The following is a 25,718-nucleotide window of genomic DNA, read 5'->3' on the forward strand; positions in this document are numbered from 1 at the left end:
TCTGGCTGATCCCATCTGGCTGATCCCATCTGGCTGATCCCATCTGGCTGATCCCATCTGGCTGATCCCATCTGGCTGATCCCATCTGGCTGATCCCATCTGGCTGATCCCATCTGGCTGATCCCATCTGGCTGATCCCATCTGGCTGATCCCATCTGGCTGATCCCATCTGGCTGATCCCATCTGGCTGATCCCATCTGGCTGATCCCATCTGGCTGATCCCATCTGGCTGATCCCATCTGGCTGATCCCATCTGGCTGATCCCATCTGGCTGATCCCATCTGGCTGATCCCATCTGGCTGATCCCATCTGGCTGATCCCATCTGGCTGATCCCATCTGGCTGATCCCATCTGGCTGATCCCATCTGGCTGATCCCATCTGGCTGATCCCATCTGGCTGATCCCATCTGGCTGATCCCATCTGGCTGATCCCATCTGGCTGATCCCATCTGGCTGATCCCATCTGGCTGATCCCATCTGGCTGATCCCATCTGGCTGATCCCATCTGGCTGATCCCATCTGGCTGATCCCATCTGGCTGATCCCATCTGGCTGATCCCATCTGGCTGATCCCATCTGGCTGATCCCATCTGGCTGATCCCATCTGGCTGATCCCATCTGGCTGATCCCATCTGGCTGATCCCATCTGGCTGATCCCATCTGGCTGATCCCATCTGGCTGATCCCATCTGGCTGATCCCATCTGGCTGATCCCATCTGGCTGATCCCATCTGGCTGATCCCATCTGGCTGATCCCATCTGGCTGATCCCATCTGGCTGATCCCATCTGGCTGATCCCATCTGGCTGATCCCATCTGGCTGATCCCATCTGGCTGATCCCATCTGGCTGATCCCATCTGGCTGATCCCATCTGGCTGATCCCATCTGGCTGATCCCATCTGGCTGATCCCATCTGGCTGATCCCATCTGGCTGATCCCATCTGGCTGATCCCATCTGGCTGATCCCATCTGGCTGATCCCATCTGGCTGATCCCATCTGGCTGATCCCATCTGGCTGATCCCATCTGGCTGATCCCATCTGGCTGATCCCATCTGGCTGATCCCATCTGGCTGATCCCATCTGGCTGATCCCATCTGGCTGATCCCATCTGGCTGATCCCATCTGGCTGATCCCATCTGGCTGATCCCATCTGGCTGATCCCATCTGGCTGATCCCATCTGGCTGATCCCATCTGGCTGATCCCATCTGGCTGATCCCATCTGGCTGATCCCATCTGGCTGATCCCATCTGGCTGATCCCATCTGGCTGATCCCATCTGGCTGATCCCATCTGGCTGATCCCATCTGGCTGATCCCATCTGGCTGATCCCATCTGGCTGATCCCATCTGGCTGATCCCATCTGGCTGATCCCATCTGGCTGATCCCATCTGGCTGATCCCATCTGGCTGATCCCATCTGGCTGATCCCATCTGGCTGATCCCATCTGGCTGATCCCATCTGGCTGATCCCATCTGGCTGATCCCATCTGGCTGATCCCATCTGGCTGATCCCATCTGGCTGATCCCATCTGGCTGATCCCATCTGGCTGATCCCATCTGGCTGATCCCATCTGGCTGATCCCATCTGGCTGATCCCATCTGGCTGATCCCATCTGGCTGATCCCATCTGGCTGATCCCATCTGGCTGATCCCATCTGGCTGATCCCATCTGGCTGATCCCATCTGGCTGATCCCATCTGGCTGATCCCATCTGGCTGATCCCATCTGGCTGATCCCATCTGGCTGATCCCATCTGGCTGATCCCATCTGGCTGATCCCATCTGGCTGATCCCATCTGGCTGATCCCATCTGGCTGATCCCATCTGGCTGATCCCATCTGGCTGATCCCATCTGGCTGATCCCATCTGGCTGATCCCATCTGGCTGATCCCATCTGGCTGATCCCATCTGGCTGATCCCATCTGGCTGATCCCATCTGGCTGATCCCATCTGGCTGATCCCATCTGGCTGATCCCATCTGGCTGATCCCATCTGGCTGATCCCATCTGGCTGATCCCATCTGGCTGATCCCATCTGGCTGATCCCATCTGGCTGATCCCATCTGGCTGATCCCATCTGGCTGATCCCATCTGGCTGATCCCATCTGGCTGATCCCATCTGGCTGATCCCATCTGGCTGATCCCATCTGGCTGATCCCATCTGGCTGATCCCATCTGGCTGATCCCATGGCTGATCCCTACTGGCTGGTCCCTACTGGCTGGCCTCTGTGGGCTGATCGCTCCTGACTGGTCCTTCATGGCTATTCCTTCCTGGCTGATTCCTCCTGCCTTATTGCTTCTGGCTGGCACTTCCTGGCTGATCCCATCTGGCTGATCCCATCTGGCTGGAGCTTCCTGGTTGATCCCTCCTGGCTGATTCTTCCTGGCTAATCCCTGCTGGCAGATCCCTCCTGTCTGTTTCCTCCTGGCTGATCCCTCGTTGGTGATCTCTTCAGACCTACCACACTAGTCCCTCCTGGATGATCACTCCTGGGTGATCTCTCCTGGGTGATCCATCTGGGTTGATCCCTCTTGGCTGGCCCCTCCTGCCTGGTCCCTCCTGGCTGATCCCTCCTGGATGCTTCCTATGACTTATCCTTGCTGGCTGATCCCTTCTGGTTATTTCTTCCTGGCTGATCCCTCTTTGATGATCCCTCCTGGCTGATCCCTACTGGCTGATACCTCCTTGTTAGCCTCTCCTTGCTTGCTCCTCCTGGTTGATTCCTCCTGGCTGGACTAGCCTGGCTGATCCCTCCTGGCTGATACTTCCTACTTGGCAACTTCTGGTTGGCCTTTCCTGGCTGATCCCTCCAGGTGGTCCCTCCTGACTGGTGTCTCTTTCTTATCCCTCCTGGCTGGTCCTGCGTGGTAGACCCCTCCTGGCTGAAGCCTCCTGACTGATCCTTCCTGGATGATCCATCCAAGCTGATCCCTCTTGGGTGATCTTTACTTACTGATCCAACCCGACTGATCCCTTTTGCTGATCCCTCCTTGCTGGTCCCTCCTGTCTGGCCTCTCCTTGCTGGTCCCTCCTGGTTGACCCCATCTGGTTGATTCCTCCTAGCTGATCCTTCCTGGATAATCCCTGCTGGATGATCCCTCCAGGCTGTTTGTCCCTGGCTGATCCCTCCTTGATGATCCCTCCTGGGTGATCCCTTTGTCTCATCCCTCCTGTCTGGTCCATTTGGCTAATCCTCCCTGGCCATTCCCTTTTGACTGACCCCTGCTGGCTGGTACCTCCTCACTGGTCCCTCCTGGCTTGTCCCACTGGCTGATCCCTCCCTGATGATCCCTCCTGGGTGATCCCTTCTCACTGACCTGCCCGGTTGGCCTCTCCTGACTGATCCCTCCTCCCTGATCCTTCCTGGCTTCCTGGATAGCCCCTCTTTACTGATTCCTCCTGCCTGATCCCCCCTGTCTGGTCCCTCCTGGCTGATGCCTCCTAGCTGATCCCCCCCTGGTTGGTCCCTCCTGCCTGGCTTCTCCTGGCTATTCCCTCTTGCCTAGTCCCTCCTGACTGATCCATCTTGGTTGGCCCCACCTGATGGCTCCTCCTGGCTGATCCCTTCTGACTAATCCCTCCTTGTTGGTCCCTCCTAGCTGGCCCCTCTTGACTGATTCCCCCTGGGTGATTCCCTTGTCTGATCCACCTGACTGATACTTCCTGACTGCTCCTTCCTCACTGATCACTCCTGACCAATCTCTTTCACTGATCCTTCCTGGCTGGTCCCTCCTGGCTGGACTCTCCTACCTGGTCCCTCCTGGATGCTCCCTCCTGAGTGATTCCTCCTCGCTGATCCCTCCTGACTGGTCTCTCCTGGTTTGTCCCTCCTGGATGGTCCCTCCTGGATGATCCCTCCTGGCTGATCCCTCCTGACTTGCCCCTCTTAACAGGTCCCTCCCGGCTGCTCCCTCCTGAGTGATCCTTCCTGGCTGGTCCCTCCTGGATGATCCCTCCTGGATGGCCCCTCCTGACTGGTCCCTCCTGGTTGATCCCTCCTGTCTGGTCCCTTCTAGCTGGTCCCTCCTGGCTGATCCTTCCTTACTAGTCCCTCCTGGCTGATCCCTCCTGACTGGTCCCTCCTGGTTTGTCCCTCCTGGCTGGTACTTCTTGGATGATCCTTCCTGGTTGATCCCTCCTGGCTGGTCCCTCCTGGTTGGCCCCTCCCAACTGGTCAGGCTATTTCCTTCAATGGAAGAATCCAGTGGTCTGCCTTTTACTGGGACTTCCCCTTTTGTCTTAAATAAGCATCAACTGACCTCTGCCCAACTTCAGAAATCTATGTGCCAGAGACATGTGACAGTCCCTGTGGGGCCCCAGTTTAGGCTGTTTGCCTTGGTGTAGGGAGTGTGTGTGTGTGATCTTCCCCAGTCCTGCAGCCACAAGCTGTAACTCAACCCTATGACAGCAGGCCAAGGGCGGTTTCCCTGCACGCTCCGCAGCTCACCCGGGGCCACCGCAGTCCAGCCTGCCGGGAAGCCATCCACCCTGGGCAGAAACATCTGTTTCCAGCTCTGTGATAAACAGGACATATGTGCCCTCCCACACCTAAATCAAGGCTTGACAAGTCTGGTCCCACACGGTGGAATTCACCGCCTAGCCACCTGCATGGGGCCCAACTGATTTCCCCCTCTCTTGATGTTTGAGGGGAGGATTTGAGCTGCTCTGCCACCAGGGCCTGTGGCCCAAGGCTTCCTGGCATGTAGGCAGAAACCAGAGTTCTGTCCTGCAGGCAAGGGCCTGTTGTCCATTCCCGACTGTGGTCAGGCCTGCCCATGCTTCCTGAGCTTATTCTGGAAGACAGAATACACAAAGTGAAAGGGACGGGAGACAGCAGCCAAAGCATTTGACATCAAAGAGTCTATTGGTTAGAGTTCTTCAGAGAATAAACAGTGATAGACCAGATAGATAGATTATACATAGATAAATGATTGATAGATGTGTGTGTGTGACAGGAAAATCTGTCAATATTATTTCAAAATCTCATCTATCCTTTATATAAATATATATATATATATATATATTTGTATTTATATTTTATTTATATTTATGGGGGGGTATTTTAAGGACCCAGAGCACATGATTATGAAGACTCGGTTAGCCAAAAATCTATAAAACAGGCCTGCATCTGGGAGAGCAGAGTGGATGCTGCAGGTCAGGTCAGGAAGTGTCTGAAGGCAGAGCTCCGTCTTCCTTGTGAGACCTCAGCCTTTTTTCACTCAAGGCTTTCAACTGATTTGACAAGGCCCACCATCACATGGAGGCAATCTGCTTTACTCATTGTCTACTGATTTATTTTTTTTAATTTTTATTTATTTATGATAGTCACACACAGAGAGAGAGAGAGAGAGAGAGAGAGAGAGGCAGAGACACAGGCAGAGGGAGAAGCAGGCTCCATGCACCGGGAGCCCTATGTGGGATTCGATCCTGGGTCTCCATTATCGCGCCCTGGGCCAAAGGCAGGCGCCAAACCGCTGCGCCACCCAGGGATCCCTGTCTACTGATTTAAATGTTAATCACGCTTTTAAATTACTTTCAGTCTCTGGATGAGTGTTTGACCAAATACTGGAGTACCGTAGCCTGGTCACATTAACAGACGAAATTAAGCATCACCGCATCTCCATAAGGAGCGATGGAACCATGCAGACAGTGGGAGAGATGTGAGCTTCAGACAGTTCTCAGTGGAAGGTGGAGAAGGGAAGATCGCTCCCAGGGGGCTGTAAATGCAAACAACCAAGAAAACACATGACATTATTGTCACAAATAACCAAAGAAAGCAGCTCCAAACAACTGAGCAGTTGTTCAGCTAGCTGCTGTTCATTGACAGCCCGCTGTGCATCAAGAAGGTGTCAAGGTGGAAGTACACACAGGGTGTCTGCACTGCAGCACCAGTGTCCAGATGTAGGATGAGCAGAAAAACAGGTAAATGTCCCTGTAAAAAACGGGGCCAGGCCAAACAGCAGCACTGGGTGCTATCGGGCAGATGACCAGGACACTACCTGGAGGTGCTGGCTTTGACCTGCAAGGTCAGTGTGGGGCTGGGGGAGCACATTGCAAGCAGACAGGGCAGCAGGTGAAAGGATCCATTGGCATAATGCACCATGGGCTTCACTCCGAGGTGACAAGAAGCCCCCAGAGGGGTTCTTCAAATGGTGTCAAGTGGTGACAGTGCAGGAGTCTGAACAGGACACAGAGGCAGTGGTGTGGGGGCAGTGGTAGTAGAGAACAGGGTTCAGGTCATGCACATCCTGGGGTGGAAGACCTGACAGGTTTGCAAGGAGGTCTCCTGACCCATAGCTTGGATGGAATTGCCACTTACTGAGATCGAGAGATCAAGAGCTTCCTTTCTAGGATGGCATTGGAGTTGCCAATTAGATGGCTGTGAAGGGATGCTGGGGTGGGGTCCCACAGCGAGACCCACAACTGCAGTGTTCACATAGAGACCAGAGATGGGGACTTGAATTTGGAACCGTCTGCACGTGGCTGGCATTGATCTTTACAGGACTGGTGGGGACAACCAAGGACAAAGTGTGCACAGAAGTCCAAGCCAGGAGGCAGGGAGTGCCAGACACCAGGAGCGGGAGCCTCCATGACCAAGGCTGGAGAGCAAGAGGCAGAGAGGCACTCAGTAGAGAAGGAGGTGCTCCAGCTACACCCAGCATCTCTGACAGGTCTTGTCAGGGGGCTGGAGGATGACCCCTGGGTCAGGCACAGCAGAGGTCATGCTGCCCTCTCAAGAGCAGTGTCAGTGGCAAGATGAGGTCAAGCCCTGAGCAGAAGGGACTCAAGAGGTGGGAATCGCCATGCAGACATTTGAAAGCAGAGCCACAAGCACTATCTGTCAGACTTTGTGGGATTCTGACCCAGAAATCAAGGAGCGCTTCTCCTTGGACACACTGCAGATTGTAGAAACTCACCCTCAGCTGGGTCCTGGTTCACAACTCAGTAAATGTTGAAATGTTTGGGCCCAATGCAGCACACTCCCTGACAACACGGTGAACATGATGAGTGTGTTTGGCAAAAGGTGAGTGACCTGCCCATGTCTCATGCCATGTCCGAGGAAGAATCCATAGCCTTAAGTGTCTGGAAGAGAGAAAATGTAAGTTAAGGAAGAGTCCAAGTTTACAAGTTGGAAAAGGAGCAACAACAACAACAAAAAACACAAAGCAAGAAAGGACATAATTGTTATATAAACAAAAAACATCAATTAAATGTAGAAAAGAAGCAACTGAGAGGCACCGAAAGTCCAGAATTGTTTCTTAAAAAGGACAGACTTCTGAGGGGACTGGTCAGGAGAAAGAGAAAGAGGACAAAATATACATAAAGAACAAGAGAGAGAATTACTACTTGATGAAGGGATACAATATCATCCACTAATATTTAGATGAGATAGAAAACCCTAGAGACGTATCTTATCAAATACGAGTCAAGTACACTGTATTTATTGAATCAGCTGAAGCCTTACAGAACCAGAGGGCTTAAAGAAAGCCAGCACCGTGCACGCAGCCACAGGACAGGGCAGGCGCCCTGGCTTCAAGGATTAACTGTGACTCAGACGGTCGCTGCAGCAGCAGAAGCAACAGAAGAGAAGGCGGAGCTGAAGGAAAGAACAGAGCTGCCAGAGCGACTATCCTCCAAAACTACAGCCGTTCTGTAGCAGTTCTGGAAGCTCGAAGCCTGACATCATGGTGTGGAAGGGCCACCCTCTTGCCAGCGCATCTATGGGAGGACCCTCTCTGCCTCTTTCAGCTACAAGGAGCCGCTGACCACACAGAAAACCTTAGCCTTGGCCAGTCGCGCCAATCTCTGCCTCCATTGTCCTGTGGTGTTCAGCTTGTGTCTCTGTATGAATATCCTTCTAAGGACAGTAATCACATTGGATGGTGGGACATCCCACTTCCAGATGGCTTCATCATAATTTGATTATGTCTGCAAGGAGCCCATTTCCTTTATTTTCTTTTTTTATAATAAATTTACTTTTTATGGGTTTTCAATTTGCCAATATAGAGAATAACACACAGTGCTCATCCCCTCAAGTGCCCCCCTCAGTGCCCGCCACCCAGTCACCCCCACCGCCCGCCCTCCTCCTCTTCCACCACCCCTAATTCGTTTCCCAGAGTTAGGGGCCTCTCATGTTCTGTCTCCCTTTCTGATATTTCCCACACATTTCTTCTCCCTTCCCCTCTATTCCCTTTCACTATTATTTATATTCCCCAAATGAATGAGACCATATAATGTTTGCCCTTCTCTGATTGACTTATTTCACTCAACATAATACCCTCCAGTTCCATCCACATTGAAGCAAATGGTAGCTATTTGTCATTTCTAATGGCTGAGTAATACTCCATTGTATATATAGACCACATCTTCTTTATCCATTCATCTTTCGATGGACACCGAGAAGGAGCCCATTTCCAAATGTGGTCATGGTCATAGGGTCTGGGTGGGCATGAATCTGGGGAATGAGGGGTGGGATCATGATCCAACCCAGGACCTTTCATTTCCTGAGCAATTTGCCACCAAGCTGTTATGTGGGCAGATCAAGATGGGGACACCAAACCCCAGAGCAGAGTCAGAGCTCAGAGCCCCACCCAGGGTGGAGCAGCCCTCCTGGGAATTGAGGTCTAAAGCAGGGTCCAGAAGTTCTGCTGGGGGCACCCTGGACCTCCAAACCCCAGATTACAGGAAGGTCTCCATGTGAACAAAGAATGGTGGCAGAGACAGGAGGATGTTGCACCCAGGATGTTGACCCAGTAAGTGAATGCATAGAGGAGAGGAAAGGAGAGGAGAGGAGAGGAGAGGAGAGGAGAGGAGAGGAGAGGAGAGGCCCTCAGCCACCAAGATTGGGAAAACTAGACAGGGCATGTACTAGGGGGTGGGTTGGGTGCATCAGTTTGAAGTCATGGTTTGCAGCATATTGAGAATATATATAAAAATAGAATAGATTAAATAATGGCAACTAGTCCTTTATCTGATACATCATTTGCAAATATCTTCTCCCATTCTGTAGGTTGTCTTTTAGTTTTGTTGACTGTATCCTTTGCTGTGCAAAAGCTTCTTATCTTGATGAAGTCCCAATAGTTCATTTTTGCTTTTGTTTCTTTTGCCATCATGGATGTATCTTGCAAGAAGTTACTGTGGCTGAGTGCAAAACGGGAGTTGCCTGTGTTCTCCTCTAGGATGTTGATGGAATCTTGTCTCACATTTAGATCTTTCATCCACTTTGAGTTTATCTTTGTGTATGGTGCAAGGGAGTGGTCTAGTTTCATTCTTCTGGATGTGGATGTCCAATTTTCCCAGCACCATCTATTGAAGAGACTGTCTTTCTTCCAGTGGATAGTCTTTCCTCCTTTATCGAATATTAGTTGACCATAAAGCTGAGGGTTCACTTCTGGATTCTCTATTCTGTTCCATTGATATGTGTCTGTTTTTGTGCCAGTACTAGTTTCCAAAATCTATAAAGAACTTATTAAACTCAACACCAAAAAACAAACAATCCAATCATGAAATGGGCAAAAGACATGAACAGAAATCTCACAGAGGAAGACATAGACATGGCCAACATGCACATGATAAGATGCTCTGCATCACTTGCCATCAGGGAAATACAAATCAAAACCACAAGGAGATACCACCTCACACCAGTGAGAATGGGGAAAATTAACAAGGCAGGAAACCACAAATGTTGGAGAGGATGCAGAGAAAGGGGAACCCTCCTGCACTGTTGGTGGGAATGTGACCTGGTGCAGCCACTCTGGAAAACTGTGTGGAGGTTCCTCAAAGAGTTAAAAATAGACCTGCCCTACGACCCAGAAATTGCAATGTTGGGGATTTACCCCAAAGATGCAGAACACAATGAAATGCCAGGACACCTGCAACCCGATGTTTATAGCAGCAATGGCCACAATAGCCAAACTGTGGAAGGAGCCTCGGTGTCCATCGAAAGATGATGGATAAAGAAGTTGTGGTCTATGTATACAATGGAATATTACTCAGCCATTAGAAATGACAAATACCCACCATTTGCTTCGATGTGGATGGAACTGGAGGGTATTATGCTGAGTGAAGTAAGTCAATTGGAGAAGGACGGTGTATGTTCTCATTCATTTGGGGAATATAAATAATAGTGAAAGGGAATAGAAGGGAAGGGAGAAGAAATGTGTGGGAAATACCAGAAAGGGAGACAGAACATAAAGACTCCTAACTCTGGGAAACGAACTAAGGGTGGTGGAAGGGGAGGAGGGTGGGTGGTGGGGGTGAATGGGTGACGGGCACTGAGGGGGCACTTGACAGGATGAGCACCGGGTGTTATTCTGTATGTTGGCAAGTTGAACACCATTTAAAAAATAAATTTATTATTTAAAAAATAAAAATAAAAAAGAAAATAAAAATAATAATAAATAAATAAATAAATAAATAAATAAATAAATAAATAATGGCAAAAGCTTTCCAAATTTGATGAGGGCCATGAGTCTGCATACACAGGAAGCTCATGAACTCCAGTAGGATAAGCTCAAAGATAACTTTAATGTAAGTGAGCTAAAGATGCTGTACTTTAATGCCAAAGGTGTAGGGGGAATATTTCTATATATAATGTGTTTTTTATACTTTATGTTTTTAAAAAATTTCTTTATTTGAGAGACACAGGGAGGGAGAATGAGTAGGGGAGGAGGAGCAGACGCATAGGGAGAAGCAGACTCCCCATTGAGCAAGAAGCCTGATGCAAGACTCAGCTCCAGGACCCCGGAATCATGACCTGAGCTGAACGCAAACACTTCACCAACTGAGCCACCCAGGTGCCCCATATGTTCTGTGTTTTTTTTTCTTTTTTCTTTTTCTTTTTTCTTTCTTTTTTTCTCTTTTTTCTTTTTTTTCTTTTTTCCTTTTTCTTTTTTTCTCTTTTTTCTTTTGTTTTTTCATTTTTTTCTCTCTTTTTTTCCTCCTTTTTATGTTCTGTGTTTTAATATAAAATACTAAGCTAGTTAAGCTCAGTGATATTTACCCAAGGAAAGCAGTTGTAGCCATATTGATCTCAAATAAAACAAACTGAAAGACAAAAGTTTCATCCCCCTTCCTGGGGATGAAGAGTGATAACACAGTTCTCAATGTGCACACACCTGGACTACAGCTCTAAAATACTAAACAGGAAATGGAAAGACCTGCAGGAAGAATCACAGATTCACAGTTATCATGGAAGATATTAACATTTATGTCTCCATCATGCACAGAGCAAGAGGAAAACACAGGCAACACCTTTTTTGAACTCGGCCACAGAGACTTCTTGAAAGATACATCTATAAAGGCAAGAGAAACAAACACAAAAATGAATTGTTGGGACTTCATCAAGATAAAAAGCTTTTCCACAGCAAAGGAAACAGTCAACAAAACTAAAAGACAAACTATAGAATGGGAGAAGATATTTGCAAGTGACCTATCAGATAAAGGGCTAGTTTCCAAGATCTGTAAAGAACTTATTAAACTCAACAGCAAAGAAACAAACAATCCAGTCATGAAATGGGCAAAAGACACGAACAGAAATTTCACAGAGGACATAGACTTGGCCAACAAGTACTTGAGAAAATGCTCCATATCACTGGCCATCAGGGAAATACAAATCAAAATTACAATGACATACCACCTCACACCAGTGAGAATGGGGAAAACGAACAAGGCAGGAAACCACAAATGTTATAGAGGATGTGGAGAAAGGGGATCCTTCTTGCACTGTTGGTGGGAATGTTAACTGGTGCAGCCACTCTGGAAAACTGTGTGGAGGTTCCTCAAAGAGTTAAAAATAGATCTGCCCTATGACTCAGCAATTGCACTTTGGTATTTACCCCAAAGATACAGATGCAGTGAAATGCCGGGACACCTGCACCCCGATGTTTCTAACAACAATGTCCACAATAACCAAACTATGGAAGGAGCCTCGGTGTCCATCAAAAGATGAATGGATAAAGAAGATGTGGTCTGGTATTCAATGGGATAGTACTCAGCCATCAAGAATGACAAATACCCACCATTTACTTCGACATGGATGGAACTGGAAGGTATTGTGCTGAGTGAAGTAAGTCAATGGGAGAAGGACAAACATTATATGGTCGCATTCATTTGGGGAATATAAAAAATAGTGAAAGGGAGTGAAGGGGAAAGGAGTGAAAATATCAGTGAGGGAGACAGAACATGAGAGACTCCTAACTCTGGAAAACAAGGGGTGGTGGAAAGGGGGGTGGGTGGGGCATTGGAGTGACTGGGTGATGGGCACTGAGGGGGGCACTTGATGGGATGAGCACCGGATGTTATACTATATATTGGGAAATCAAACTCCAATGAAAAAATATACAAAAAAAGACAAAAAACAAGTGGATGAATATTGGTAAAAATGCACTTGCTGTTATCACTATATCAATAACTGGACCTGCTGGGCTTATGCAGGACTGGAAGAGCCACTGCAGCAGTCTCACACATTCCAAGCCTTGCAGAACATTCACTCACTATTCCATAATGTGGTCATAAAAAACGACCCACCATGTTCCCAAGGACAAAGGGCATTTAGTTACAGAGTGACAGCAGCATGATTACACCTTGAGGGACTGTCGTCTCCCCTTTGTATCTCCTTCAGGCTGGGCCAGCACTTCTGTGGGTTGGACTCTGTCTCTGGTAGAGAGCCCTACACCTCCTCTTCTGCATAATCTCAGACCCCAATCAATGTGTGCTTATTCCAGGTCTTGGGGTCCCACTCCTCCACTGTTAGACCCTTCCTTTTGTGGGAGAGACCTCTTGGCTTTTGAATTCAGTCTGCTTTGTAACCCTCACCACTCTGAGACCAGATGCTAGACCCAATTTTTAGTACTATTTGTCCTCAGGCCACAGGATAGGGGGCCCTTTACATGCTGTCATAGGGGATTCCTGGTGTTCACCCAGTTCCCTGAGTTGACAGAAAAAGGGGCTGACTCACTGAACCATCTTCCTTCTTTAGTCTCAGTGTGAACACCACCGAGCTACACCACTGTGTCCACTGGTCATCTGATGCCCACTGACCCATGACTCTTAAAGGCTACAGATGAAAAATAAATAAATAAAGGCTACAGATGTTGCACATGGTGTACCCCCTTCCTGCCCATGTTCCATTATGAGCATTCAAGAGGGTTTCTTTAAAGGAACTACTTATAGGTAGAATATGACAGAACGATGGGAGCAGGGCAGTATGGCCAGGTGTTGACAGTAGAGCTGTTTCCACCCCAAGGTCCAAATATCAACTTGTTTTGGACAAGACATAAACTATAAAAGACACTATTGAGGGAGACAAGATGGCAGAAGAGTGGGAAACCTCATTTCATCTGTTCCTTTGAATCTAACTAGATAACCATCAAAGGACTCTGATCACCCATGAATGTAAGAAAAGAATATCTGGAACTCTATAAGGAGAAAAGTGACCACTTTTTCAAAGTCAGAGATGCGGAGAAGTGACTGTGAGGGGAGGTATCAGAAGAGAAAAGTTGTGGGGATGGAGCCTCCGGAAGCCAGCTACTGGAAAGTGATACAGCCCAGGAGGGCACCATGTGAACCCTTAGAAATCTGCTCCAATTAGAGATGTCCCTGCATGAAAGGTGCTCAGGGGGTGAAATGGGCAGAAATGTAGGTGAGGCAGTGTGGCCTCAGGATTCCAGGAGTCACAGAATTAAGGGTGGTGCCTGAGCCGGTGGAGCTCCCAAGCAGTGGAGCAGGGAGAATGGTTGTGGTCAGCGAGCCCTGGAGAGGCTCTCAACTTGGTTCTCCATAGACCATGAGCCAGGGCCCAACCAGGTTACCACACCCTGCCTGGGGACTGTGCAGAGGACTGGAACATGGGGACCCTCTGTCATCCCACAGGAGGAGTGAAGCAGGTGCACCTGTCACCAGACAACAGCTCTCAGGGTGGGGTCCCAGTAAAAGACAGTATCAGGTGGACTTCCACCTTCCCTCAGGGGAGGGGCAGAGAGGGTGCACGCACCATCCAGGGGCTGTTATCAGTGTCAGTGCCTTGCACAGTGCAGTGGAACAGGACAGTTTTCCTCCAAGAAGATTGGTGTGGGCATGTAACCCAGGGGGTGTGCAGACTGTGGCACACACAAAATTGATGACTGCATGTCCCTGAGGCTTTGCTGAAAGGGGGGACCGTGATCCTTTAGCTCTGGGGCTGGAGATCAGGCTGCAGCCTTTTTTGTTTGGATCCTCTGAAGAGGAGAGGAATGCCTTTAGGGAACTCAAACCACACTGAGGACTCGCGTCCACTGAGCCCAACCCCTGGGAAGGGTCAAAGCATCTCCAACCAGCCACAGACACCTGAGAATCAGCACAGAAGATCAGCTCCTCCACCAGAAGATCAGCTACAAGAACAGGTGAACAGCAAGTTTATTGATCAGCAGGATTTCAATACTCCAGTGCTAGGAGAAAATAGTATATAGAACTCGAGATTTTTTTTCTTGTGATTCATTATCAATTTAAACTCTTCCATTTCTATTTTACTTCTTCTTTCTCTTTCAACTATTTTCTTATTTTATCAACTCTTTGTTCTTAATTCTTTTAACTTTCATTTTTTACATATATTTTTTATAGATATACTCTTCATTTTGGCTTCCTTTTACTCTATTCAATTTTACTAGGGTATATATAAGTTTTGCTTTCTTTACAATTTAGGGATTTAGTGTCTTCTAACACAGAAACCAAAATACACTTAGGAACAAATAGATTACACAATTTGGTCAAACTTGTGAGACCATATTCTCTTTTCTCCCCTCCATTAATTTCTTTTTTTTCTTTTGCTTTTCTGTTTTGCATTCTGACTTCATTGGATTTGTCTAGGGCATCTTTTGCTTGGGTCATGGTTGATATTTTTTTCACTTATGATTACATATGTATTATAATATATATACACACACGTAGTCTAAAAATATATTTTATATAACATATACAGTATCTAAAAAACAAAGTATAACTTAGAGAAGCAGAGAGTAGATCAGTGGTATCAGAGGCTGAAGAAATGGGGAGACATTGCTAAAAGGGTACAAAGTTGCAGTTACACAGGATGAATAATCGAGATCTAATATACAGGAGTGATGACTATACTTACTATTAATACACTGATTGCTAAAAATATGCTGAGAGAGTACATTTCAGGGATACTCATCACACACAAAGAATGATAACTATGTGAAGAGGTGGTGACATGTTAATTAGGTTGCCTCTAGTACTCATTTCACCAATTACAAATGTTTTGAATAATCATGTTGCACACCTTAAATTATATGCAATCTTCATTTTAAATATATAAGTAATGAAAAAATTAATTGACCGTATCTGGTCAATTATTCTCTCCATTCCACTGATGTATATGCCTATCCTTTTTTTATAAATTTATTTTTTATTGGTGTTAAATTTGCCAACATATAGAATAACACCCAGTGCTCATCCCATCAAGTGCCCCCCTAAGTGTCATGGTTGATATTTTTGATTCTGTTCACTTGTTACTCAATTCTTCTCTGGGAAAAATGACTAGAAGGAGAAATTCACAACAAAAGAAAGAACCAGGGGCAGGGCAAGATGGTGGGAGAGTAGGATCCCCAAGTCACCTTCCCCACCAACTTGCCTAGATAACTTTCAAATCACCCTGAAAACCTATGAATTGAGCCTGAGATTTAAAGAGAGAACAGCTGGAATGCTACAAGGAGAAGAGTTCGCGCTTCTATCAAGTAAAACTTGTTTTTGGCTACTCTACACTGAGCAAAATGTCAAGAAGGAAAACCTCACCACAAAAGAAAGAATCAGAAATAGTCCTCTCTCCCACAGAGTTACAAAATTTGGAATACAATTCAATGTCAGAAAGCCAATTCAGAAGCACGATTAGAAAGCTACTGGTGGCTCTAGAAAAAAGCATAAAGGTTTCAAGAGACTTCATGACTGCAGAATTCAGATCTAATCAGGCCGAAATTAAAAATCAATTAAATGAGATGCAATCCAAACTAGAGGTCCTAATGACAAGAGTTAATGAGGTAGAAGAAAGAGTGAGTGACATAGAAGACAAATTGATGGCAAGGAAGGAAGTTAAGGAAAAAGAGGAAAACAATTAAAAGATCATGAGGAAAGCTTAAGGGAAATAAACGACAGCCTCAGAGGGAAAAGTCTATGTTTAGTTGGGGTTCCCAAGGGCGCCAAAAGAGACAGAGGACCAGAAAGTGTATTTGAACAAATCATAGCTGAGAACCTCCCTAATATGGGAAGGTAAACAGGCATTCAGGTCCAGGAGATAGAGAGATTCCCCCCTAAAATCAATAAAACTGTTCAACACCCCCAACATTTAATACTAAAACTTGCCATGTCCATGTCTTCCTCTGTGAGATTTCTCTTCATGTCTTTTGCCCATTTCATGATTGGATTGTTTGTTTCTTTGGTGTTGAGTTTAATAAGTTCTTTATAGATTTTGGAAACTAGCCCTTTATCTGATATGTCATTTGCAAATATCTTCTCCCATTCTGTAGGTTGTCTTTTAGTTTTGTTGACTGTATCCTTTGCTGTGCAAAAGCTTCTTATCTTGATGAAGTCCCAATAGTTCATTTTTGCTTTTGTTTCTTTTGCCTTTGTGGATGTATCTTGCAAGAAGTTACTGTGGCCGAGTTCAAAAAGGGTGTTGCCTGTGTTCTCCTCTAGGATTTTGATGGACTCTTGTCTCACATTTAGATCTCTCATCTATTTTGAGTTTATCTTTGTGTATGGTGAAAGAGAGTGGTCCAGTTTCATTCTTCTGGATGCGGATGTCCAATTTTCCCAACACCATTTATTGGAGAGACTGTCTTTCTTCCAATGGATAGTCTTTCCTCCTTTATCGAATATTAGATGACCATACATTTCAGGGTCCCCTTCTGGGTTCTCTATTCTGTTCCATTGATCTATGTGTCTGTTTTTGTGCCAGTACCACACTGTCTTGATGACCACAGCTTTGTAGTACAACCTGAAATCTGGCATTGTGATGCCCCCAGCTATGGTTTTCTTTTTTAAAATTCCCCTGGCTATTCGGGGTCTTTTCTGATTCCACACAAATCTTAAAATAATTTGTTCTAACTCTCTGAAGAAAGTCCATGGTATTTTGATAGGGATTGCATTAAACGTGTAAATTGCCCTGGGTAACATTGACATTTTCACAATATTAATTGCACATGAGAAAATGCTCTGCATCACTTGCCATCAGGGAAATACAAATCAAAACCACAAGGAGATACCACCTCACACCAGTCAGAATGGGGAAAATTAACAAGGCAGGAAACAACAAATGTTGGAGAGGATGCGGAGAAAAGGGAACCCTCTTACACTGTTGGTGGGAATGTGAACTGGTGCAGCCACTCTGGAAAACTGTGTGGAGGTTCCTCAAAGAGTTAAAAATAGACCTGCCCTACGACCCAGCAATTGCACTGTTGGGGATTTACCCCAAAGATTCAGATGCAATGAAACGTCGGGACACCTGCACCCCAATGTTTCTAGCAGCAATGGCCACAATAGCCAAACTGTGGAAGGAGCCTCGGTGTCCATCGAAAGATGAATGGATAAAGAAGATGTGGTTTATGTATACAATGGAATATTACTCAGCAATTAGAAACGACAAATACCCACCATTTGCTTCAACGTGGATGGAACTGGAGGGTATTATGCTGAGTGAAATAAGTCAATCGGAGAAGGACAAGCAGTGTATGTTCTCATTCATTTGGGGAATATAAATAATAGTGAAAGGGAATATAAAGGAAGGGAGAAGAAATGTGTGGGAAATATGAGGAAGGGAGACAGAACATAAAGACTCCTAACTCGGGGAAACGAACTAGGGGTGGTGGAAGGGGGGAGGAGGGCGGGTGTTGGAGGGGAATGGGTGATGGGCACTGAGGTGGACACTTGACGGGATGAGCACTGGGTGTTTTTCTGTATGTTGGTGAATTGAACACCAATAAAAATTAATTTAAAAAAAATACTAAAACTTGCAAATTCCAAATAAAGAGAAAACCCTTAAAGCAGCAAGAGACAATAGATTCCTAAACTTTATGGGGAGAAGTATTAGGTTAACAACAGACCTCTCCACAGAGACCTTGCAGGCCAGAAAGGGCTGGCAGGATATATTCAGGGTCCTAAATGAGAAAAACATGCAGCCAAGAATACTCTATCCAGCAAGGCTCTCACTCAGAATAGAAAGAGAGATAAAGAGTTTCCAAGATAGGCAGAAACTGAAAGAATATGTGACCACCAAACCAGGGCTTCAAGAAATATTAAGGGGGACCCTGTAAAAGAAACAGGAAATCGAAGGAAACACTCCACAAAAACAGGGACTGAATACATATTATAATGATACTAAATTCATATCTTTCAATAGTAACTCTGAATGTGAATGGGCTTAACGATCCCATCAAAAGGCGCAGGTTTCAGACTGGATAAAAAAAAAAAAGCAAGACCCATTTATTTACTGTCTACAAGAGACTCATTTTGGATGTAAGGACACTGACAGCCTGAAAATGAAAGGTTGGAGAACCATTTACCATTCAAATGGTCCTCAAAAGAAAGCAGGGGTAGCCATCCTTATATCAGATAAACTAAAGTTTATCCCAACACTGTAATAAGAGATGAAGAGGGACATTATGTCATACTTAAAGTTTCTATCCAACAAGAGGACCTAACAACCATGAATATTTAGGCCCCAAATGTGGGAGCTGCCAAGTATATCAACCAATTAATAACCAAAGATAAGACATATTTAGATAATAATACACTTATACTGGGAGACTTCAACACAGCGCTTTCTCCAAATAATAGATCTTCTAAGCACAACATCTCCAAAGAAACAAGAGCTTTAAATGATACACTGGGCCAGATGGATTTCACAGATATTTACAGAACTTTACATCCAAACGCAACTGAATACACATTCTTCTCAAGTGCACATGGAACTTTCTCCAGAATAGACCACATACTGGGTCACAAATCAGGTCTTAAGTGATACCAAAGGATTGGGATTGTCCCCTGCATATTTTCTGACCATAATGCTTTGAAACTAGAACTAAATCACAAGAAGTTTGGAAGGATTTAAAACACGTGGAGGTTAAGGACCATCGTGCTAAAAGATGAAAGGGTCAACCAAGAACTTAGGGAAGGATTAAAAAGTTTCATAGAAACTAATGAGAATAAAGATGCGACCGTTCAAATTCTTTGGGATACAGCAAAAGCAGTACCAAGGGGGAAACGCAACACAATACTAGCATCCCTCAAAAAACTGGAAAGAACTCAAATGCAAAAGCTAACCTTGCACCTAAAGGAATGGAGAAAGAAGAGCAAATGAAGCCTACACCTAGGAGAAGAAGAGAGTTAATAAAGATTCAAGCAGAACACAATGAAATAGAGACCAGAAGAACTGTAGAAGAGATCAACAAAACCAGGAGTTGGTACTTGAAAGAATTAATAAGATAGATAAAGCATTAGACAGCCTTATGAAAAACAAAAGAGAAAATACTCAAATTAATAAAATCATGAATGAAAAATGAGAGATCACCACCAACACCAAGGAAATATAACTGATTTTATTTTATTTTTTAACACTTTGCCATATAATTTATTTTCAAATATTGCTCATACCTGTTTCTAGACATTCTGAGCCATTTTAACTTCATATGTCTAGAAGCATGCCAACACCATATTTTCTGATGACTCTGGATTTTTTTATTGGAGTTTCAATTCTCCAACATATAGCATAACACCCAGTGCTCATCCCATCAAGTGCCCCCCTCAGTGCCCGTCACCCAGTCACCCCCACCCCCCGCCCTCCTCCCCTTCCATCACCCCTAGTTCATTTCCCAGAGTTAGGAGTCTCTCATGTTCTGTCTCCCTTTCTGATATTTCCCATTCATTTTCTCTCCTTTCCCCTTTATTCCCTTTTACTATGTTTTATATTTTTCAGGGTCTTTTATGATTCCATACAAATCTTAAGATGATTTGTTCCAACTCTGCGAAGAAAGACCATGGTGTTTTGATAGGGATTGCATTAAATGTATAAATTGGCCTGGGTAGCATTGACATTTTCATAATATTAATTCTTCCAATCCATGAGCATGAAATATTTTTTCCATCTTTTTGTGTCTTCCTCAATTTCTTTCAGAAGTGTTGTGTAGTTTTTAGGGTATAGATCCTATGGCTCTTTGGTTAGGTTTATTCCTAGAAGAAATCTTATGCCTTTGGGTGCATGGTGAAAATTAACAAGACCGGAAACACGAAGTGTTGGAGAGGATGTGGAGAAAGGGGAACCCTCTTGCACTATTGGTGGGAATGTGAACTGGTGCAGCCACTCTGGAAAACTGTGTGGAGGTTCCTCAAAGAGTTGCAAATAGATCTGCCCTATGGCCCAACAATTGCATGGCTTGGCATTTACCCCAAGGATATAGATGCAGTGGAACGCCAGGAAACCTGCGCCCCAATTTCATAGCAGCAATGTCCACAATAGCCAAACTGTGGAATGACCACAATGTCCTTTGAAGATGCCTGGATAAGAAGATGTGGTCCATATATACCATGGAATAGTCCTCAGCCCTCAGAAAGGATGACGATCCACCGTTTGCTTCGAGGTGGATGGAATCGAAGGGTATTATAGTGACTGAAGTAAGTCCATTCGACAAGGAGAATCATCATATGGTTTTACTCTTACGAGGAATATAAGAAATAGTGAAAGGGACTATAAGGAAAAAGAGGGGAAGTGAGTGGGAAAAATTAGAGAGGGAGACAAACCATGAGAGACCTCTAACCCTGGGGAATGAAGAAAGGGTAGTGTAAGGGGAGGTGGGCAAGGGTTTGGGATAACTGGGTGATGGGTACTGAGGAGGGCACTTGAAGGATTGAGCACTGGGTGTTATACTATGTGTTCACGAATTGAACTTTAATAAAAAAACAAACAAACTAAAAATAAATAAATAAATAAATAAATAAATAAATAAATAAATAAATGATGTGGTTTATGTATACAATGGAATATTACTCAGCCATTAGAAATGACAAATACACACCATTTGCTTCAATGTGGATGGAACTGGTGGGTATTATGCTGAGTGAAGTAAGTCAATCGGAGAAGGACAAACATTATAGGTTCTCATTCATTTGGGGAACATAAATAATATTGAAAGGGAATATAAGGGAAGGGATAAGAAATGTGTGGGAAATATCAGAAAGGGAGACAGAACATAAAGACTCCTAACTCTGGGAAATGAACTAGGGGTGGTGGAAGGGGAGGAGGGTGGGGGATGGGGGTGAATGGGTGACGGGCACTGAGGGGGGCACTTGATGGGATGAGCACTGGGTGTTATTCTGTATGTTGGCAAATTGAACACCAATAAAAAATAAGTTTATTATAGAAAAGAATGGAAATATCAGAAAGGGAGACAGAACATAAAGACTCCTAATTCTGGTAAACAAACTAGGGGTGGTGGAAGGGGAGGAGTGTTGGGGTTGGGGGTGAATGAGTGATGGGCATTGAGGGCGGCACTTGACCGGATGAGCACTGGGTGTTATTCTGTATGTTGGAAAATTGAACACCATAAAAAATAAATTTATTATTTAAAAAAATAATGTCATCCATAGCTACTAGGTTGTACACTGAGGTGAATGCTTTTAATACATTTTAATGAGTGTGTTTTCAAGATTTTTATTTAAAAAAACCCTCGTAAAGCAATCAATGTGATCGATCATATCAGCAAGAGAAAAAAAATAACCATATGATCCTCTCAATATATGCAGAGAAAGCATTTGACAAAATACATCATCCATTCCTGATCAAAACTCTTCAGAGTGTAGGGATAGAGGAAACATTCCTCAGCATCTTAAAAGCCATCTAGGTAAAGCCTACAGCAAATATCATTTTCATGGGGAAACAGTGGGAGCCTTTCCCCTAAGATCAGGAACAAGACAAGGATGTCAACTCTCACCACTGCTATTCAACATAGTAGTAGAAGTCCTACCATCAGAAATCAGACAAGAAAAAGAAATAAAAGGCATTCAAATGGGCAAAGAAGTCAAACTCTCCCTCTTCACAGATGACATGATACTCTACATAGAAAACCCAAAAGCCTCCACCCCAAGATTGCTAGAACTCATAAAGCAATTCAGCAGTGTGGCAGGATACAAAATCAATGCCCAGAAGTCAGTGGCATTTCTAGACACTAACAATGAGACTGAAGAAAGAGAAATTAAGTAGTCAATCTCATTTACAACTGCACCCAAAAGCATAAGATACCTAGGAATAAACCTAACCAAAGAGGTAAAGGATCTATACCCTAAGACCTACAGAATATTTCTGAAAGAAATTGAGGAAGACACAAAGAGATGGAAAAATATTCCATGCTCATGGATTGGCAGAATTAATATTGTGAAAATGTCAATGTTACCCAGGGCAATTTACACGTTTAATGCAATCCCTATCAAAATAACATGGACTTTCGCCCTCCGGTCCTGGGCGTGAGCTGTGAGGGGTGAGCACATGTGCTGAAGCCGCAGAACAATGCCGTCCCTATCCCTCTCACCTGTGAACATCTTCAAGGCTGGAGCTGATGAAGACAGAGCGGAGATGGCTCGGCTGTCGTCTTTTATTGGTGCCATTGCTATTGGAGACTTGGTGAAGAGCACCCTAGGACCTAAGGGCATGGATAAAATTCTATGACGTAGTGGATGAGATGCTTCTCTTATGGTAACCAATGATGGTGCAACTATTCTAAAAAAACATCGGTGTGGACAATCCAGCAGCTAAAGTTTTAGTTGATATGTCAAGGGTTCAAGATTATGAAGTTGGTGATGGTACTACCTCTGTTACTGTGCTAGCAGCAGAATTTCTAAGGGAAGTGGAAACTTTGCAAAAAAGATTCACCCACAGACCATCATTGCGGGTTGGAGAGAAGCTACAAAGGCAGCAAGACAGGCTCTGCTGAATTCTTCAGTTGATCATGGTTCTGATGAAGTTAAGTTCCATCAAGATTTAATGAACATTGCGGGAACAACATTGTCCTCAAAACTTCTTACTCATCACAAAGACCACTTTACTCAGTAAGCCATAGAAGCTGTTCTCAGACTGAAAGTCTCTGGTAATCTGGAGGCAATTCATGTCATCAAGAAGCTAGGAGGAAGTCTGGCAGATTCCTATTTAGATGAAGGCTTTCTGTTGGATAAAAAAATTGGAGTAAATCAACCAAAGCGAATTGAAAATGCTAAAATTCTCATTGTGAACACTGGTATGGATAATGACAAAATAAAGATATTTGGTTCCAGGGTAAGAGTTGATTCTACAGCAAAGGTTCCTGAAATAGAACATGCTGAAAAGGAAAAAAATGAAGGCGAAAGTTGAACGTATTCTTAAGCATGGGATAAATTGCTTTATTAACAGGCAGTTAATTTACAATTATCCTGAACAGCTCTTTGGTGCTGCTGGTGTTATGGCTATCAAACATGCAGATTTTGCAGGTGTGGAATGCCTAGCTCTTGTTACAGGTGGTGAAATTGCATCTACCTTTGACCACCCAGAACTAGTGAAGCTTGGAAGTTGCAAGCTTATCAAGGAAGTCATGATTGGAGAAGATAAACTTATCCACTTTTCTGGGGTAGCCCTTGGTGAAGCTTGTATCATTGTTTTGTGTGGTGTCACTCAACAAATTTCAGATGAAGCAGAAAGATCTTTGCATGTTGCTCTTTGTGTTCTTGCCCAAACTGTGAGGGATTCTAGAACAGTGTATGGAGGAGGCTGTTCTGAGATGCTGATGGCTCATGCTGTGACACAGTTTGCCAGTAGAACACCAGGCAAAGAAGCTGTTGCAATGGAGTCTTATGCTAAAGCACTGAGAATGTTGCCAACTATCATAGCTGATAACGCAGGCTATGACAGTGCAGACCTGGTGGCCCAGCTGCGAGCTGCCCACAGTGAAGGCAACACAACTGCTGGCCTAGATATGAAGGAAGGTACCATCGAAGATATGGCAGTACTGGGTATAACAGAAAGTTTCCAAGTGAAGCGACAAGTTCTTTTGAGTGCAGCTGAAGCAACAGAGGTGATTCTGCGTGTGGACAACATTATCAAAGCAGCATCAAGGAAACGTGTCCCTGATCACCACCCCTGTTAAACATTCCCATGTGCTGTTGAGCTCTGAACCAGATAGCAAAGTTGTGTTTAAAAGACTTCGACCTCTCAAAGAAGACTGTGGAATCGAAGTTTATCTGTGGCTCTTACATCCTTAAGTTTGGAAATATAACTGACCTTCTATTTTAACATGGGTCTAATTTATTTGCTGTTTCATTTTCCATAAGATTCAGATGATTTAAAAGTTTGTTTCTCATACTGTGCATCAAAATAAAAATTTGAACGATTAAAAAAAATAACATGGACTTTCTTCAGAGACTTGGAACAAATTATTTTAAGATTTGTGTGGAATCAGAAAAAAACCCAAATAGCCAGGGGAATATTAAAAAAGAAAACCATATCTGGGGGCATCATAATGCAAGATTTCAGGTTGTACTAGAAAGCTCTGGTCATCAAGACAGTGTGGTACTGGCACAAAAACAGACACATAGATCAATGGAACAGAATAGAGAATCTAGAAATGGACCCTCAACTTTATGGTCAACTAATATTCGACAAAGCAGGAAAGACTATCCATTGGAAAAAAGACAGTCTCTTCAATAAATGGTCCTGGGAACATTGGACATCCACATGCTGAAGAATGAAACTAGACCATTCCCTTGTACCACACACAAAGATAAACTCAAAATGGATGAAAGATCTAAATGTGAGACAAGATTCCATCAAAATCCTAGAGGAGAACACAGACAACACCCTTTTTGAACTTGGCTACAGTAACTTCTTGCAAGATCCATCCATGAAGGCAAGAGAAACAAAAGCAAAAATGAACTATTGGGACTTCATCAAGATAGGAAGCTTTTGCACTGCAAAAGAAACAGTCAACAAAACTAAAAGCCAACCTGCAGAATGGGAGAAGATATTTGCAAATGACGTATCAGATAAAGGGCTAGTATCCAAGATCTATAAAGAGCTTATTAAACTTAACACCAAGAAGCAAACAATCCAATCATGGTATGGGCAAATTAGTAACGAAAAATACCCACCATTTGCTTCGACATGGATGGAACTGGAGGGTATTATGCTGAGTGAAATAAGTCAATCGGAGAAGGACAAACATTATATGGTCTCATTCATTTGGGGAATATAAATAATAGTGAAAGGGAATAAAGGGGAAGGGAGAAAATGAGTGGGAAATATCAGAAAGGGAGGCAGAACATGAGACACTTCTAACTCTGGGAAACGAACTAGGGGTGGTGGAAGGAGAGGTGGGCGGGGGGTGGGGGTGACTGGGTGACGGGCACTGAGGTGGACACTTGATGGGATGAGCACTGGGTGTTATTCTATATGTTAGCAAATTGAACACCAATAAAAAATAAATTTATAAATAAACAAACCTTCCCAAAAACAAGAGTCCAGGGCCAGATGTCTTCCCAGGGGAATTCTCCCAAACATTTAAAGAAGAAATAACACTTATTCTTCTGAAGCTGTTTCAAAACCCAGAAATGGAAGTTAAACTTCCAAATTCATTCTATGAGGTCAAAGTTGCCTTGACCCCAACACCTGAAAAAGACCCCACCAAACAGGAGAATTGCAGACCAACATCCCTCATGTA

General features: G+C 44.6%; 1 pseudogene and 1 gene segment (V, D, J or C); both read left to right on the forward strand.

The window, feature by feature from the left end:
* Nucleotides 1-25,718, forward strand: part of LOC121492978 — a 107,346-nt gene that overhangs the window by 29,075 nt on the left and 52,553 nt on the right.
* LOC121492977 lies at nt 22,514-24,394 on the forward strand (annotated as a pseudogene).

This window comes from Vulpes lagopus, chromosome 6 (genome assembly GCF_018345385.1).
Source record: "Vulpes lagopus strain Blue_001 chromosome 6, ASM1834538v1, whole genome shotgun sequence".
NCBI classification, from domain to species: domain Eukaryota; kingdom Metazoa; phylum Chordata; class Mammalia; order Carnivora; family Canidae; genus Vulpes; species Vulpes lagopus.